Source organism: Adiantum capillus-veneris, chromosome 17 (assembly GCF_014529385.1).
Source record: "Adiantum capillus-veneris isolate H3 chromosome 17, ASM1452938v2, whole genome shotgun sequence".
NCBI classification, from domain to species: Eukaryota; Viridiplantae; Streptophyta; class Polypodiopsida; order Polypodiales; family Pteridaceae; genus Adiantum; species Adiantum capillus-veneris.
In genome coordinates this window covers 102527346-102545282 of record NC_140947.1, presented here as the reverse complement: position 1 = coordinate 102545282, position 17937 = coordinate 102527346, and positions in this window count along the sequence as shown.

Sequence of the window (17937 nt, the reverse complement as noted above, 5' to 3'; positions counted from 1 at the left end):
TAGCTTGAGTTGATTGGTATCCCAATCTAGTACTGCCTTGTACGTCCACATCCATGAGATTCCAAGAATCATTGTTTCATTCATGTGTTCATCTGGTAAGCATACAAATTGATGAGGGCATGAACATCCATGTAATATCACATTTAAGTTGACTACTCCCAATGCCGGTGTGGAATTCTTGTTGCATCCCTTGATAGACGATATTCTTGATGTCAAAGACTGATTTGTTGATTTCTTGTATGTGGAATAAGTGATTGCATTTACTTGAGCTCCTGTATCGACCAATGCATTTGAGTTATGATTGTTCAATTGTACTTTGATTCAAAGGTCCATTCCATCTAACCATTCATTATATGTTGACACTTGCATCCTTACACAATTCCTATAGTCTTTCATCTGGTTCCAAAGTGTTGATGGGAGTTAGGAGTTTGTTGATTTTTGAAAGAAGCTTTTCTCTTGAGTATCCGAAGTTGAGCTTCATCTTGGTCTTCATAAATGACATGTTGTTGTTTCATATTTCTTTGCTTTGCTGCATGCATCTTTTCTAGCAAATCATTGGTTAGTGGAAAATTGTACTTCTATAATCGGCATCCACTAATCGAGTTAGCCATTGGTTCACCATCTAGAGTGGACAACTTAGATGCTCCACTTGGAGATACATCTTCAATGATAAATGGTCCGTTTCCCTTTTTCTTAAACTTGGGAATGTGTTGCTTAAGGGAATAGACTAAAACTCGGTCCCCTTTTTTTGAAGATTTTTGTGACTAAATGGGAATCAAAAAACTATTTTTGTTTTTTCTTTTGTGCATAGATGTGAGCTACAACAGTTAGCCTTTGCTCATCAAGATTTTCTAAGTTTGTAAGCCTCTCCGACAATTCATGTCCAGTCCACTCAAGATCCTTAGCTATCCTTAGTGTCGGCAATAGTAATTCTATCGGCAGTATAGCATCAAGACCATAAACAAGGTTAAAGGGTGTAGCATTTAAAGATGTCTTGAATGAAACTCTATAAGCCCATAGAGAAGCATGGAGATTCATTTTCCAATCAGTCTGTCCTGAACTAACCACTTTAGTCAATATTGAGATAAGAATTTTAATCGTGTGCTGAGCTTGTCCATTTGATTGTGGGTGATAGGGAGTGAATTTGTTATGGATGACCATAAATTCATTAATTAGATACTCAGTTACCTCATTGTAAAAATGACTTCCCTTATCACTGACAATATCTATTGGCAGTCCATATCTTGTGAACACATTCTCATACAAGAATGGGACTGTGGTTCTAACATCATTCTTTTGGGTTGCCTTAGCCTCTGTCCACTTGGTCAAATAGTCTTTAGCTACAATGATATATTGCGCTTGAGTTCTAAAAGCCGGTGGTTGTATTGGCCCAACAAAATCTATACCCCATTTTGCAAAATCTCCAGCCCCCATCATTGGTCTTAAAGGCATGTTATCTACACGGGTTGGCATTTTTTCTTGTTGACATGCATCACACCTTCAAACATATTCCTTGGCATCTACAAAAAGTTTTAGCCACCATATGCTTTCCATTAAGATTTCTCTAGCAGTGGTTTCACTAGAAAAGTGACCCCTAGCTAACCTAGCGTGTGCTTGTTCTAGACTAGGAACGTATTCATCTTCATTTAAGCAAAGGCGCAAATGTTGATTGTTTTCTCTTTGATATAACTGGTTCCCAATAACAGCATGGTCTCTTGCTTCAGTTTCAATTTTTCTTTGATGGCGTTTACTCATATCCTCAGGAAATGTCTGTCTTGATAAGTAAGTAGCTAGATAGTTACTCTGCTTAGGAAAACAAGTAATATTTGGAACAATGTCACATGAGGTATGGGTGCTTGTTTTTCTCATTGAAGATAGGTTTTTATAAATGAGTGAACATCACTCCTCATGGTTGGCCAAAATACTCCAAGTCTCAAGATCCACTGCATAGTTTGATCTTCTGCAAAGTTAATTCCTACTATGATAATATGTGCTTGACTTAGGTATTGGATTTTCTCCTCAGGATTGATACACAAAATCAATATTCCATCTCGATTTCTTTGGTATAGCCTTCCAGCTAGTAATTGATACATAGTTGATTGCTCAATTAATCCAGGTGTAATAGAAAGCGGTATTTGTGAATCCACTTGAGCTTCATCAATGAAACCATATTTTCTGACTATCGGGGTATCATTTCCACAGAGAACAGATATGCATCTGGTAGATCATCGTCTATCCCTTTTGGTGGTTCTCCTGAAATAATCCTTCACAAATTATCTGCTCTTTGGTGAGTGGTGCCCTTTTTAACAACCACAGTGGAATAAAATTCCAAACGAATGATGAACCATCGAGCACTATTCTTCCTGTGTTGCATGGCTTGTTGACCAACTACAATAATCCTTGGTGGTCCACAAAAGACACAAACTTGTCAGCTAGTAGGTAATATCTATACTTTTTAATGGCATAGATAATTCTTAACCCTTCCCTTTCAGTGGTTGTATAGATTTTCTATGCCACATTCATCTATCTACTAGCATAAGAAATGGGAAAATTAGTTTTTTCATCTCCTGGTTGAGCTAGTATACACCCTATGGCAAAATTGAAAGCATCAACATGTATGTGGAATATCTTATTCCAATCTAGTGCTTTCAATATTGGAGTTGAAGTGAGAGCTTGCTTAAGCTTCATGAAGGATTCTTCACACTCATCAGTCCATTCAAAGAGTGTAATCAAGCTGTACATGGGTTTTGCAATTATAACATACATGTAAATGAATCAGCCGTAATATCCACAATGTCCCATGAAAGCTTGAACCCCTTTGATTGTTGTTGGTCTAGACAATTCAACAATAACATGAATTTTATCCATATTAGTAGCTATGCCATTTTTAGACATTATATACCCAATAATTTTTCCTTGTCTGCCCATAAATGTGCACTTTTCAAAATTTAAGCAAATCCTATAAAGTATATATTTTTTGAATACCTTTTGAGGTGTTCAAAATGATCAACCCGGATTGACAAATGTACACGTAGATCATCCATATATATACGGTTCCAAAGATATTCTTTAAAAGTATGGCTCATCAATATCTAAAAGGTGGCAGGAGCATTAGTTACCCCAAAAGGCATAACCCGATAGGAAAAAATACCCCATTCAGTTGCAAAGGTTGTTTTATGTTGATCTTTGAGTCAACCAAAAGTTGATCGTATCCCAAAAATCCATCTAAAAAGTTGTAAGCTTCTTTTCCTGCAACTTGTTCTAAACATGCTCAGTGATTGGAAGAGGAAATTTGTCTCTAATGATAGCTGCATTCACTTTCTTGAGATTGACACACACTCTTAATTTTCCATTTTTCTTGGGTACTACCACAATTGGAGACACCCAATCTGTGTGTTCAATTTCATAAATGAATTCAGCTTCCTTTAGCTTTTCTATCTCTTGTTTGATCTTTCTGGAAAATGTTTCATTTTAAGTATATAGCCTTTGTCTGCTTGGTTTTGCATCATCTCTCATAGGTATGGTGTGTTGATAGATTTCTGGATCAACACCCTTGAGATCCTTATAAGACCAAGCAAAGATATCCCGGTACTCTTTCGTAAGCTTAACAAAATCTCTTCTTCTTCTTTTGTAAGGTTGTTTTCAATGTAGGCAGGTCTAAGCTTTTCTCTTGGTTCGACCAAATCTATCTTTTTTGTATTTTTTGGTCCTTCGTAGGACTCACCCTATTTTCTTAGTTCCCTGACACGTTGTGTGACTATGATCTTTCGGTCATGGAGATTATATTTCTTGTAATGATATTGAACACTCATTATCTCTTTATCTTGCTCGTCAGTGGTTTCCATCTCCGTGGTATACATCTCCTTTAGAGCTTTCTTCAACTCTTGATATTTCTTTTTTTGTTCAACTCGTGTCATGGTTGAATCCTTGTCCGGGTATTTAGGTTTCCATTGAGTTTACTTTATCATTTTCTCGATGTTTTTTATATTTTTGGATTTTTTTTTGAAGGATATTTACCCGTGATTTTGTCTTTGACACAATCATGTGCATCTATTTGCATCTGGAGCTGTGTTCTACTAGAGAGTGATGACATGGGTTTAGATTTCAAGTTTCTGGTGTCTCTATTTCTTCTATACCATTTTTGTCTTCTTGGTGTCTCGTTTGGAAAGTCAAAAAACATTTTCTCCCCTCCTTTCATGAGTAGTTTAGCTCTCACATGTTCTTTTTCCAACCTCGAATCATTTGAGGTAGCTAAATGTTCTTCTAACTCGTCTGTTGCATCATAGTAGAGGTCTGAAAAGACTTCTTGAGCTTTCATTAAGTCCTTGGGTTCTTGAATTTTGTCTTCAATGTAAAGGGTTGAGATCATTTTTATGGGAATTATGGCATAGCCATCTTCATTGCAAAATTGAGTAGGCATAGACGTATTTACACACACATCCATTGTTGCTAAGATTTGAGTCCACTCAAATGGCTCAAACAAATGCTCCAAAAAGAGTTCACGTACATAGGCTTCATCTGTGCAATCCCTTTCTAGGATACATTCTTCTCGTTTTAAGCTCCCATTTTTTTAGGCTCCACACATCCAAATTGGTGTTTCTTTGTTAACCAAGATGGAAGCTTTGTTTCAACCCAAGAGACTGAGTCAAATTCTTGTATGGGTGTTTTCATGGCATCTCTATAAGTGTGATCTTTTAGATTAACCCTTGTTATTGATCCCTGTTGCTTCAAGTACAGGTAATTGTTTTCCCAATCCTGGTGAATGAGTTATACTTGTCGCATGAATGGTCTTCCCAAGATGATTTCATAATTGAGTTTCATTCCAAAGTCCACTATTGCAAAAGTATGTTGATAATCAATTCCACAAGATTTCAACCAGTGCTAAGGGTCTTTTGATGTGTCCATCAGTCAATTGCAATTTCATTTGAGTTTGTTCAATGGCTGGTTTTCCCCATGATTTTCATACTGCTTTCGTGGCTATGGCTATGTCTGCCCCACTGTCCAATATTGCTATGGTTTCCATATCAATATATCTCACTAAAAGGGTCGTGTTTCCTTCTTTCCCTTCATAGTATTCTACGACTTTGTTCATTGGAACGGATATAATCTCTTTGTTATCCAATTCGTGTTTTAATTTTCATAAATTTTTCACGATTAGCTCTATTATATCCACCTTCTCTAGAGTTTTTTGTAGATCATTCCATAAATATGGTCTGATTTTAAACAGTTCTCATATGATAAGAGTGCATTGAATGGGTGTACACATGATTGAATGGATGTTGTCTATCTCAAGGGTCTGTTTCGCTCTTTTTATCTAAGTGGTTTTACACACTATGTATTTGTCTTTGTTATCTCCCAAGTAAGAGAGTAGCGTTTTTAGAGTCATTGGTTTAGACAGTCCTGAAGCTTCAGAGTCGCAATCCCCATACAAGGATTGTACATCCATGTCCATATTAGGAGGTAGATTGTCTAACCAAACTTCCTCTATAGGAGCTGACTTCAAACTTAGGCTCCCATCATTAATCTCTCTCACTTTTTGCCATAAATGTCATGGACAATCTTCTTCTACGAACAAAATTTCATCTAAGGCATCTTCAGTGTCAGGCACTATGAGTTCTGGGTTTTTAGTTTCAAGGTGAGGTTCTACCACTACTTTGAATTTCTCTTTACAGGTTCCTACCACAAGCTCCTCAAGTTTTGCTATACTCGCGAGCTTGGGTTTTTGTTTTTCCATCATCTCTTGAGTAATTCTTACTAGATTTTGATAAGCTTCAAGTTTATCTGCTTCCATATCTGAAGAATGATAGTTTTTCCATTTGTTTTCCATGTTTTGACCTGATTTAAGTCCTGCTTGATAAGCTTCCAAGGTTGCATTGATTGGCTAAAAAATTTTGTCTACCAAAATTGATCCTCTAGATTTCACCGTGGTTTCCTTGATTTTACTTCCAGTTTCTTTCAATTTTTCTTGGAACAGTTTCTTGGCTTTGTCCTCGAGCCCTTTGTTTCTATTTTCTTATCTCATACCTCTGGCTTCTTCTTCTCTTGGTCTTTGGAGAGGAAATTTTAGTATTTTTCGATTCATCAGAGGAGTTATGTTTCTCTTTCTTAGCCTAGTCTCTAGTGATTACCTTGATTGGAACAATAGGTTCACTCTCCGATGAGCTACTAGGTGTCACTTAGACTACGTTCACTACTGTTTTACCCTTGTTTAAAAGTTTTTTTGGACAATCTTCAGGGAAATGTCCTCCCTTTTTGCAACATTGTATACAAAAAGCTTCAACTAGCTTAATATTCTTATCATTATTTCCAGTGAACATCTACACTACAGTTATCGCAATTAAAACATATTTAGGAATTTTGGGAATTATTCAAGTCCCATTTTTAATAATGCTACTCAAAAACTTATCATTTTTGTGTAGTTTGAGCTATCATATATTTGCAGGCACACTCAATTGAATTCTTTTTTTGTTTAGATACTGCCTTCATTTTTGACATACTTTAGCTATTTGAAGGAGCCCATCAATTAATAATATTCTCTACATGATGTGATGAACTCTGCTCTAGTCATAACATAATAAGGACTTTAGGGCGCTTAGAAGTCAACTATATAAGGAATTTGATGCTTGTTAATGAGTTCAATGTAGGGCACTTGGACGTCTTTTAGAAGGAGCTTGATGCTTGTTATTATCTATAGAAGAAACTCCTCTTTAAACAAGTTTTATGGATACAAAGTTGAGTATTTGTGAAAAGTAGTACCTCTTTTAGAGAAAAAAAACAAATGTTTGGTTCTAGTTAGACGAGAAATTTAGCAAACTTATACATGAAAAACAACTACCTTAGCATAGAAATAGGACAAGCCCTTTCTAAAATATTGAGCCTCTATCATGGCATGTAAAAAGGTGTGGATGCTCAAACTTAAGTTCGAGCCTCCACACTTGGCTCAAACTTAAGTCATGAGCCTCTACCCTTGCTAGGTACAAGATTGGTAGAGGCTAACCCCTACTGGGTAGAAGAAGGTGTGGAGGCTCAAACCTAAGTCCAAGACTCTACCCTTGCTAGGTACAAAAATGATAGATGCTACACCCCTACCGGGTAGAAGAAGGTGTGGAGGCTCGAACTTAAGTTTGAGCCTCTACCCTTGGTGGACACAAACCCAAGCTTTCCTCTAATGGAAATATCTTGCTAGCGTCTTTCTTCCAAGTCTTTCACCATCTACATTTTTCACTCATAGAAGCTTGTTGAGAAATAGCAAAGCCTTGGTGTGATCCCTTCACAAAGAGGCCTTAAACAAGTGGCCTTCAATCCATGATTGCCCTCAAGCTACTTGTTTTCCTTATATGAGCACCTTCAATCAACGCTCTGGTATGCTATTAGTGACAAGCAAGCAAATAGACCGTACCCATACACAAGGTTGCACCTTTGTGAGTGCTTAGCACGACATGCTTCTATGAAATGATAGCTCTGGTGCACAACATACTTGTAAATGATATAGCATGCAAGACACACACTACACAAATGCAAGGAGCAAGAGACACCTTCATAAACAAGTGCAACCTACACAAACTGGAAGAGCAAGTGGCATCGCATACAAACTGCAAGAAGAGCTCGTAGAGGCAACCCACACAAACTACACAAACTGTAGGAAAGAGCTTTTAAGCAGTAAGAAAAGAATGTAAAATACGATCACAGAGGGTAGAAAAGAATTAAATACACTTGCAATTGCTACTAGCATGATAGAGGAGAGCTTGGACATGGTGGGGGTAGAAGAGCAAGTATGGCCCACCACCCTTCACAGCCAAATAGACCTAAGCTTCATTAATCTGAAGATGAACGCGAGCGCCATAGTCATGCACAGGTTCAAGGAGAGCTCAAATCCAATCAGTGGCATCGCACAAATTAAACTGTAAAAAGACCTTGGATGCAGTTCAAGGAAATCTCAAATCCAGTCAGTGGCATCGCATAGAAAACATGAGCGGAACCTTAGACCTGGCAAGATGATGAAGCTACAACCTGCAAATGGAACATTACGACGTGCAAACAGAACCTTACAACCTGCAAATGATGAGAGCTAGTGGGGAGGACGAATGCATAAGAGCAGTTTTGCCTCAAAGATTAGGTCTCTTTGGTTGTGAAGGGTGATCGGCGAGATCAATGCCAGTGGCATTGCATACAAACCATGAGCGGAACCTTAGACCTGGTAAGATGATGAAGCTATGACCTGTAAATGGAACATTACAACCTGCAAACAGAACCTTACGGCCTACAAATGATGAGAGCTGGTGGGGAGGACGAATGCACAAGAACATTTTTGCCTCCAGATCTTGAAGATTAGGTCTCTTTGGCGGTGAAGGGTGGTCGACGAGATCAATGCCTGCTCTTCTACCCGACATGGTGAGGAGCAACACTAATAACGGCATGCCCCGCTAGAAGTCATCAAATTAGACGTCTGTCACTTTTGAAATTCAAATTAAAGTGATCTTGCAATCGACATGTAAGAGGATCGGTCTGAAGTTCGAATTTAGAATGATCAAGCATGGCCTCACGTTTGAATGAGCAAACCTTTGAAGCATAGTCAAAGGGAGAGCAAGCCTTTGAAGCATGCTGAAAGGGAGAGCTCAATTTTGAATGAAAGGGATTGACTTAATATTTGTGCTTGATATTTTTTGAAAGGGATCAACTTCAAGCTTCAATGAGAAATATTTGGAAGCACGCTTTGGCATAATTTGGACTCCATCAATATCATGTAGCCTAGGATGAGCAAGCCGTCGAAGCATCCTCAAAGAGATTGGCCTCAAATTTGAATGAAAGGGGTCAACTTATTATTTGGAAGGGATCAATCTCGAGTTCAAATGAGCAAGCCTTGGAAGCATGCTTTAGAATTTGGACTCCAAGAGTATCTTGTGGCCTAGAACTTGGGAGCATGCTCCGATCTTTGGACTCTCCACTCTAGCATGTTTAGACAATGGCCCTTGTAATCTCAAGTTTTAGCCTTCTTGTTAGAAAAATTTGGTTCCACACAACATGAGGATTTTCATTGATGAACATGCATGCAGTATGTAAAAGCTAATCCCCAGAAATGTGCATTGTAACACTTCTTGTTCCGTCTTTGTCAAGAGGTCATTGTTGAATACCACATACATTTGGCAAGGCTCAACCGAGAGTTTGAGCTTGAATTTTTGTTTTGACACAATGCCTACTCGTAGAGAATTGCGCTTGAGGATGAAGGTTGAAGAGTAGCCATTTTTTAACAAGCTTGTACTTTTGAAACTCTAAAGCTTAGCATCACATGCGATTTTACTAGTCCATGCAAACCACTAAAAACTATATACAAAGTCAATGTGCATCCTAGAACACTATTCACCTCTTCTCAAGAAATAGAGAATAAGAAGAATTGTCCCATTTTTGTGCATTTTTCCCATAATTCCTAAATATGTCTTAATTTTCAGTTCTTGGCTTAATCATGGGTCTTACCATCGGAGGTCTAACACCTTGATTAGCTACATAGTACATCGATACAAGCTCTGGTGTAGCATAAGTCACAAGCTCTTTCATTGGTGGTGGATGTGAATTATACCAATCTCCTTCTATCATTACTGTAGATGGACTAAGCTCAACATAGGGTGTAACAAGCACTAGTTCTTGTTCACCTATGATTGCCTCAAAATGTATGTACTTTACAACTACTACATTATGTCGAGGATATGGAGGTTGTTGACCCAACATTGGTTGAGGTCTTTTTGTACCCATTGGTGGTCTTTGAGCTGGGGCCATACTAGGCTCATATATGTACATGGGTTGTCCTTGTGGCCTCATAGGTACATATTGAACATTTCCATCATACTTGGGTCTGTAATAGCACTCATTGGTCTCATGGTTGGTCCATTTACCCTCGATTGCACACCATTTTTGTGGCCTAATTGGTTGTCCCTGTTGAGATATCCCTTGGCTTGGTCCCCTCATAGGTACTTTTTACATGTTATTCATCATTTCATTCATCCTTTTGAGCATGTCTTCTATGGATGTAAGTGGTGTTGTAGAAGCCCTCGATTGCACACCATTTCTGTGACCTAATTGGTTGTCCCTGTTGAGATATCCCTTTGCCTGGTCCCCTCATAGGTAGTTTTTACATGTTATTCATCATTTCATTCATCCTTTTGAGCATGTCTTCTATGGCTGTAAGCGGTGTTGTAACAGCCGTTCCTACTTGTATTGCATTGGTAGATGTTGCTTTATTACTTTGAGTATCCTTAGGGACATCTTCTTCATTAAAAATATCACAATTGTCTCCCAAGTCAATGGCATTCGATACACACTCTTTTAGGGTCATATGTTTCTTGCTATACAGTATAGCATGAAGTTCTTTGTTTAGCAGTCCCTCTAGATAATATGATACTAATCTTTCTTCTGCAGTTATTTCTAGTTCTAGGCATCTTTCAATGTATTGCTTCATTCTGGTTGCACAATACCTAACAGACTTACCTTGTTTCTATTTGAAGCTATATATTTGAGCTATTGTATTATGTTTGATCCGTGCTTTGAAGATGCAGCTACAAATCCTTGAGCTAATGTATTTAAGTCCATGATTGACCTCAGTGGAATGTTTTGGAACCATGTCAGTGCTTTTTCTTCTTATGTCATTCCAAATCCCTCAAATCGAGTATGAAAATCAAATATGCATTCTGCTCTTAGTACTTGCTTGAAGCTTGCTAAGTGGTCATATGGATCCCCAGATCCACTCTATTTTTTGATCCATTTTTGAAAATCAGCTAGTCTGACACGTCGATTTGGTTCAAATCTAGGTCTCCTGGCAATTGATCCTGTCTCCAGTCCTTCAAACCAGTCTGTTGAAAATACTGACTCATGTAGCCCTAGATTGGCCTAGTGTCACCCAATTTTCTTTGTGATGTAGATTCATTTTTTAACATTGCTCCCAAAAGATCTCTCACGGAGTTCCTCTCTTGGTATAGTTTATGGTCTTTGGCCCAATACCCAATCTCTTATGGAGTACCCTTGGTATTTGGTTTGTTCCACCTCCTCAAGACTCATCATAACAAAGTTATTGTTATAACAATCCCTAAATAGGTAGGTTGGTAGATCTCTTGAATCCTTGTCTTTGATTCTGAAGATATAGATGATCATCATGGATGTTAGATGTCCTGATTTGGTATGAGAAGTCCATAGAAGATCTTTGGTGTTTCTATCCTCCTTTTAATAGAATCCGGTCCTATGATTATCCGTACTAAGCCGTTTCAAAGGCTTCAAATCAACTTCATCGTATCCCTCAAATTCTAAATTCAATGGTCCTTCTTTTGATGCCATATCTAGAATTATGGTATTTACTTATTACCCCCTATTGTCTATCACATCAGGGTTTTCAACTTCTAAATATTGAGTCCCGTTCTTACCCATATACATTTCTCATTGTTTGTTTTCCTTGGTTTCCTCTTTAAACTCTATTTCATGTTCATCAATAGATATGGCATACTCTTCATTAGGATCCAAGTAGACTTGAGATCCCCAACCATTAGTCTTCTAAAAGGTGAGTATGTGCTTATATCGCACTGTCATTCCGGTTCCTGAATGAGTCAAATAGGAAGACATTTCAGATTTTGATTGTGAAAAGTGAGTGAGACTTCTTCAAAAATAGTGTCCAAGTGATCGCCTTGATTCGCACTCTCTTTGGTGGATACTCTACTAGCAGTCTCTACAAATATGCCTTGGTTTTCTAGTATACGACCAAATATAAGGCTCATATAGACTTGTGAAGCCCTAAATAGAGTACTTACCGTCGGATTGACTTTTGATCAATTTATTCTACTTGACTTGATTGTAGCTCCTATCAAGCTTTCAGTTCCTTGTCTCCAAATTGGTTTCTGTATTAGTTTTAATCAAGTTAGCTATTATTTCACAAAGACTATACAACTTTTGCTAACTATTGTGATTGGTCTATGTGTATCACTTCAATTTGAGCTAAGTTAGTCAGTAATTGAGACTTTCAGATTCTATTTTGCAAAAAGACAAAGGACTAATCCGCAACCTGGAAACTGAGAGAACATGTACTAATTTGGCTCATTGAACCCAATATTGATCGGTGGTCTTGTATTATGTTGTTCTAACACTATATAAGCTCAAAAGTCCAAAATTTTGTCTCTATGTATCAGAAGTAAATATTCATGATTATTTACTTTTCTCATTTTTTACACTTTTTAGTCTTATTTTGCAAGGTATTCAACTTGTTATGGTCCTTGGATAAGTTTCACTGAGTTTGAACATACTTTGTCCAAGTTATCAATTGTTTCGTGTTCGTAGACTCAGTTTTTGAGAATCTGGCTTAAGTCTCACTTTTCTGATCCAAATTCTACCAAATTTGATTTGTGTGGTCTACTTGACATGCTTGACCGTGTGGTATACTTAAATGTACAAAATGTCCAATTTTATAGCAAATGTAAATACCGTGATTATTTACTTTGGTATTTTTGTGCAACTTTTTGCCACAATGTTGACATAGAATGGTTAAGCAGCTCAACTTAAGACCCCTAGCCAAGTTTCATCAAGATAATCCATGTTCAATTGGTCAATAGTTTTGTGTTTGTAGACTGACCAAATTTGATTTACGGGCTTAGTATAACATGTTAAAACTAGTGGTATGTTGGGTTGGTAAAAAGAGTTGAGAGATGGGACAAAAGTAAATAATTATGAATATTTACTCCTGGACAATTTTTGCATCTCTTTTGTCAACAGAGCATGTACACTTTTTTAACAGTTCAATATAAGCCTTTGAGTCAAGTTTCACTAAGTTTGAACAAGAATTTTCCAATTCACACTCAAGTTCTCAACAATCAGTACAAATTTCAGTCTTTACCAAGGTTTTGGTCAGTTTGGTGATCCAAATTCTATGGGCCTTTACAAAGGATGTTTGTACACATGCATAGAATCTCTCATATCAACCTTGGTCACTTTTGAGTTGAAAGTAAATAATCGTGATTATTTACTTTTGGCCTTAAATGAGCAATTTTTTCAACTTTTTTAGTGGACAGTCTTTTTATGGTCTATTTTAAGCCTCTGACTTGAGTCAAAACTTAATTTTGCCTAAAATATAAAGAAAAAGTAAATAATCTGAGTTCTTGCAAACTCTTGAATGCATCACACCTTTGAACATATTCCTTGGCATATGCAAAAAGTTTTAGCCACCATATGCTTGCCATTAAGATTTCTCTAGCGGTGATTTCACTAGAAAAGTGACCTCCAACTAACCTAACGTGTGCTTGTTCTAGAATGGGAATGTATTCATCTTCATTTGAGTGAAGATGCAAATGTTGATCCTTTTCTCTTTAATACAACTGGTTCCCAATAAGAGCATAGTCTCTTGATTCAGTTTCAATTTCTCTCTGGTGACGTTTATTCATAACCTCAAGAAATGTTTGTCTTGATAAGCAAGTAGCTAGATAGTTTCTCCGCTTAGGAAAACGAGTGATAATTGGAACAATGTCACATGAGGTATGGGTGCTTGTTTTTGGCATTGAAAACAGTTTTTTATAAATGATTGAACATCACTCCATATGGTTGGCCAAAATACTCCAAGTCTCAAGATCCGCTACATAGCTTGATCTTCTGCAAAGTGAAGTCCTACTATGGTAATATGTGCTTGACTCAGGTATTGGATTTTATCCTTAGGATTGATACACAAAAGCAATGTACTCAGGGGACCAGAGATCTGGAATCATACTACCAGCATTTCTTAACCCTTGTCAAGTATGCTCCAACGGGGATGACTCAAGAGGTTAAGGTAGCTCGATTCGTGTCAGGGATATATAATCCTATGAATACTAGGCTCCCAAATCTTCGCCTTACCAATTTTGCAGATGTCCTTGATGCAGGAAAACCCATCGAAATAGAGTTATCCACTATCGGAAAGAGGAAACTGGAACCTGTTTCTGTTCGTGAAATCAAACGACCTTGTCCAGAGGAGGAACAGAGATCTGGAACTCCACAACAAAGAAGAGAGATCTTCTTACGCATGAGAGCTAGACATGATCATTTATTGTGAATCCACTTGAGCTTCATCACTAAAACCTTATTTTCTGACCATCGGGGTATCATTTCCACAGAGAATAGATATGCATCTCGTAGATCATCGTCTACCCCTTTTGGTGGTTCTCCTGAAACAATCCTTGACGAATGATCTGCTCTTTGGTGAGTGGTGCCCTTTTTTACAACCACAGTCAAATCAAATTCCAAAAGAATGATGAACCATCTCACTATTCTTCCTGTGCTGCATGGCATGTTGACAAAAGTACAATAAGGATTGGTGGTCCACAAAGGTCCCTTCCCTTTCAGTGGTTGTATAGTTTTTCTATGCCACATTCATATATCTACTAGCATAAGAAATGGGAAAATCAATTTTTCCATCTCCTGGTTGAGCTAGTATATACCCAATGGAAAAATTTGAAGCATCAACATGTATGTGGAATATCTTATTGCAATCTAGTGCTTTCAATATTGGGACTGAAGTGAGAGCTTTCTTTATCTTCATGAAGAGTTCTTCACACTCAATAGTCCATTCAAAGAGTGTAATCAAGCTGTACATGGGTTTTGCAATTAAATCATACATGTAAATGAATCAGCTGTAATATCCACAATGTCCCATGAAAGCTTGAACACCCACTACAAGAGGCTATTCATATTATCGACGCTCAAAAAAAACATTCTCGGCGTCGCTATGAGCGTCGCAAATTTGCGACGCTCATAGTGACGTCGGCTGGGCTAAAAAAAATAACAGAGAGCGCCCAAAAACTCAGATCTGAGATCTGAGTTTTTCGGCGCCCTCAAGCAAGGAGAAGGTAACGCTCTCCCTCTCTCTCTCTCTCTCTCTCTCTCTCTCTCTCTTTCTTCTCCACACACACACACACACACACGAGGAGAGGAAGGAGAGCCAAGTATGCTCCTTCCCTCTCCTCACTTTCATGTTCGCTTCCCCTCTTTCTCTCTCTCTCTCTCTCTCTCTCTCTCTCTCACACACACACACACACACACACACACACACACACACATAGTGTTTTTGAGAGAGAGAGAGAGAAAGAGTACAAACATAAACAAAAACGCACACACACATACATAAACAAAGAATGCACACACACATTGAGAGAGGAAAAGAGAGAGAGAGCATGCATAAACAAAAAACGCACACATTGAGAGAGGAAAAGAGAGAGAGAACATGCATAAACAAAAAACGCACACATTGAGAGAGGAAAAGAGAGAGAAAACATGCATAAACAAAAAAACGCACACACATGAGAGAGAAAGAGAGAGAAACTAATTTAACGTCGTAGGAAACTAATTAAAATTAAAAGACCTAAAGATCTAGCCGACGAGGAGTTGAACTCAAGACCTATTATTCAAGAGGGAAATGGCATAACCAATCTATCATACTTGGCATGGGTGATAGAAAGGTTATACCATTTATCTCTTTTTATTGGCACACGCATCCACACACGCGCACACACACAAGAAGAAGAGAGTTATAACGTCGTAGGAAACTATCCTAAAAGACGTTAAAGATTAGGTTAGATGTAGACTTACGTTAAATTAGATTTAGGTTTATTTAAGTTAAATTAAATTAGATTTAGATTTATTTTTAGTTAGATTTACGTTTATTTACGCTAGATTTAGATTTACGTTATATTAGATTAGATTTAGGTCTCCATAGACTGTGATGTCTGCATGAAGCGGGTGAAGAAAGCCCTCAATGGAATATAGGGTATTGCTGCCTTCACTCATGGTGGGCTCCGTCGATCCAAAAGTACTGGTGAAATGTCTTCAGAAGATAGGGAAGAAGGTGGATCTTCAGGGCGGCAAGAGTCACTACATCCCCGACAATGACCATCTAGACAACCTCTAGTCATTCAACAGCAACTTCAAAGTTAGTAACAAGAGCAAGAACGGTCCAAAGGGCCAATTGCTGTCGTCAGATGTGGATGGAGATGAGGCAGCGTCACCGCCGGAAGTTAACTCTCACATCTTTAGTGATGAGAATGCCAACTCTTGCCGAGTTATGTGAAAAATTATGTGTTAAATCAGTTTTAAGGTTCTTATAATCCCTGTTAGTTTAGTTCTTTGTCTTTAATATAACATAATTTACGTTAGATTTAGATTTATGTTATATTAGATTAGACTTAGGTTTATTTAGGTTTACCCACACACACACACACACACACACACACACACACACAAGAAGAAGAGAGTTTTAACGTCGTAGGAAACTATCCCAAAAGACGTTAAAGATTAGGTTAGATGTAGACTTACGTTAAATTAGATTTAGGTTTATTTTTAGTTAGATTTACGTTTATTTAGATTTATGCTTATTTACGTTAGATCGGGTCCACACAAGAATTACTTACGGTTTAGGGTTTAGAGTTAGACGAACACTGAAAAGATCTACTGTGAAAAGATGTTAAGATGCTGTGAAGTGCTACAGCTAAAGAAGAGGCAAAGGGGTTTTGTCCACTACATGCAGTATCATGTAGACGTGGGTCTGTAGATTTCTTGTACCCACAAATATAGGTATTGACCAATAAAGACAAGATTATAACCCGGTGGTTCTGATCTCCGTGCACCTCTAGACCGAGGTGTGCGGGGATTGGACATAACTAGAGAATGTGAGGTAGAGAGAGAGAGAGAGAGAGAGAGAGAGAGATAAGACGAAGAATGCCAATAGAATATTAAATTTGTTGTCCAGGTTATAAGATTTTTATCCTCATTATGAGTAGTGACGAGGATGTGGGACCGTCCAACCGAAACACCTATCTCTGAACGAGGGTCTTATGTCCTTGTAATCAATGCAAGCATGCTGTGCGACGGACAAGACGTGTTTCTTTGCAGCACGTTCGCGAATTTGGCGAGTTCGATCCATCTATTATAGATGGAGTTGTTGCCAATTATAACTCGTCGGACTCTGACGCTGGCCAACAAGCAGCAATCTTGCAACCCAATAGACGTGTTCGCAGGTTGTTTGGTCAAGCAGCATATGTGAGGCCACAAGATGTAGCCTCTGACAGCTCGGGGGATGATCATGCAGAGCACATTCCCAACGAGGCAATGTTTGAGCCCGAGATTGATGAAATCATCGAGACGACCATGCATGACTATCTTGGGCTAACAGAATGCTCAAGTGATCTATTGACACTCCTCACTCAGACACTGTAAATCTTTTTTTTTCCCATAGTTGATCTATTATCATGTGTATACATGCAGGGCTTCAAACAAGCGGATACAGAGCATGTGTCACATGTGGACCTAGACTGAATGCACGTAGGGCGCCCTCACTGAAGAAGCAAATCTACGAAGGTCATCAAGCGTATCTTCTAGAGAATCATGTGTTACGCGACGGCTTTTTTGGGAAGAGAGCCACCAAGGATGTCTGCACAAGCATGGTTAGAGCAGAAGGAGATGTGCGATGACGGATTGCCTCCAGGGATGAAGAGACTATCTCTATGGTACGAGTTACCATACTGGCCCCGACTCATGATCAATCACTTGCTCGATCCAATGCACATATTCAAGAATGTGGGTAATCTACTATGGGACCATCTGACCGGCAAGAAAGATACTTTGGGAGCCAGAGTTGACCTTAGAAATGTGGATTGTATGGAGAAATATTGGCCGCAAACAGCGTCTGATGGATCGATAAAACTCCCTAAAGCACCATGGATTTTCACAGGAGCCCAAGAACGCAAAGTAAAAGAGACCATTCGATCTTTGCGGACCCCCATTGGCGTAATGCACTCGCTCCGAACGTGTTTTACTAAAGAAGGAAAGCTTACCGGTTTGAAGTCACACGATTGGCATAAAATGTGTCAGGTACGTTCATAGTGGACTTTAATATCATTGCATAAAATGCGGACTTTAATATCATTGCTGCACATACTTTACAGTTTATTT